Below are 2,500 nucleotides of genomic sequence, written 5' to 3' on the forward strand. Positions count from 1 at the left end.
CACACACACACACACACACACACACACACAGACACACACAGACATGACACACACACACACACACACACACAGACACACACACACACACACGACACACACACATACACACACACACACACACACACACACACACACAGACACACACAGAAAGAGAGAGAGCCACACACACACACACACACACACACACACACACACATATACACACATACACACATACACACACACAGAAAGAGAGAGAGCACACACACACACACACACACACACACACACACACACACACACACACACACATACACACATACACACACACAGGAGAGAGACACACACACACAGAAATAGAGACACACACACACACACACAGAAAGAGACACACAAACACACACACACACACACACACACAGAAAGAGACACACACACACACACACACACACACACACACACACACACACACACACACACACACACACACACACACACACACACATATACACACTAAACAAGTGTATGAGCTCTTCCAGTCCACCATCTATTACTGTAGAGTATAAGAAATAGCCTCTATTGATACTCAGTCTCTTGTGTCTTAGACCTCTTCCATCCATGTTGGCAGAGAACAACACAGACGCTGCACCTTTAAGGCCTGCAGACTGATTGCTAGTTGAAGATATGTGTGAAGGAGCGTCAAACAGGTGCTCCAGTGATGTCATACTGATGGAGGTAGTTCCTAATAGTTAGGAACAGATGCTTTCTGTTTGGTTACCATAGCTTAAACAATGGAGTTTGGACTGCTTGGATGACATCCGTGTTAACTGTTCTGCTGAAGGGTGGGGAAGGAAAGGTGTTAATCCAATGAGAAAGGGTTAACACATGTGCAAGAGGTGTGTTCTGCTCTGCTGAGACAGTGATGATGAAAACTGAGTGGATCCCAGTTTCTTTAAGCAGGTCAAAGCAGTCAAGAACAACTGTAAATACATAGTATTATTTAAATATGAGATGCAGTCCCTGTCACCGCCACTAGATGTCAGGATGGCTGCATGTTGGTTTATCACACACAGATTCAGGCTGCAAGAAGCAAAACACACATAAACACACATACACATCATCACACACATACAGACACACACACACACACACACACACACACACACAGACACACACACACACACACAGAAACACGTACACACACACATTACAGACACACACACATAGAAACACTCGCACATGTACACACACAGACATTACACATTAAACACATATATTACACCAGACATATACATATACGCACAGCACTAGTATGTATTGACAGATAGTACATCATTACACACTACACACACACGTTATCACGCATACATGTTACACACACGCAGATATATACACACACACATTTGCATACATACACACACATTACACAGACACATAATGTATGTGTCGTGTGTGTGTGTCTGTGTGTGTGTGTGTGTGTGTGTGTGTTGTGTCTCTGTGTGTGTGTGTGTGTGTGTGTGTGTGTGTGTGTGTCTGTGTGTGTGTGTGTGTGTGTGTGTGTGTGTGTGTGTCTGTGTGTGTGTGTGTGTGTGTGTGTGTGTGTGTGTGTGTGTGTGTCTGTATTTGTGTGTGTGTGTGTGTGTGTATATATGTGTGTGTGTGTGTGTCTCTAATAACATCCTGTGTTTCCTCTGATCTAATAATAACTCTCTCTTTCTGCCGACTCTCTGAGTTACTTTTTTTAAACTTTCTGAATGTCGCAGGTGCGGTATTACATTCAATTTATGGCACCGTTGTGACGAAAAGAGAGCTGAGCCAGAAGGCAAAGCTCTCAATCTACCGGTCAGTTTTTGTTCCTACCCTCACCTATGGTCATGAAGGCTGGGTCATGACCGAAAGAACAAGATCCAGGGTACAAGCGGCCGAAATGGGTTTCCTCAGGAGGGTAGCTGGCGTCTCCCGTAGAGATAGGGTGAGAAGCTCAGTTATCCGTGAGGAGCTCGGAGTAGAGCTGCTGCTCCTTCACGTCGAAAGGAGCCAGTTGAGGTGGTTCGGGCATCTGGTAAGGCTGCCCCCTGGGCGCCTCCCTAGGGAGGTGTTCCAGGCACGTCCAGCTGGGAGGAGGCCTAGGGGAAGACCCAGGACTAGGTGGAGGGATGTCCAGCTGGGAGGAGGCCTAGGGGGAGACCCAGGACTAGGTGGAGGGACGTCCAGCTGGGAGGAGGCCTCGGGGGAGACCCAGGACTAGGTGGAGGGATGTCCAGCTGGGAGGAGGCCTCGGGGGAGACCCAGGACTAGGTGGAGGGACGTGTGTGTGTGCGTGTGTGTGTGTGTGTGTGCATGTGTGAATGTGTGTCTATGTGTGTGTGTGTGTGTGTGTGTGTGTGTGTGTGTGTGTGTCTCTCTCTCTGTGTGTGTGTCTCTGTGTGTGTGTGTGTGTGTGTGTGTGTCTGTGTGTGTGCGTGTGTGTGCGTGTGTGTCTCTCTCTCTGTGTGTGTGTCTCTGTGTGTGTGTGTGTGTG

This window comes from Sander vitreus, chromosome 21 (genome assembly GCF_031162955.1).
Source record: "Sander vitreus isolate 19-12246 chromosome 21, sanVit1, whole genome shotgun sequence".
NCBI classification, from domain to species: Eukaryota; Metazoa; Chordata; class Actinopteri; order Perciformes; family Percidae; genus Sander; species Sander vitreus.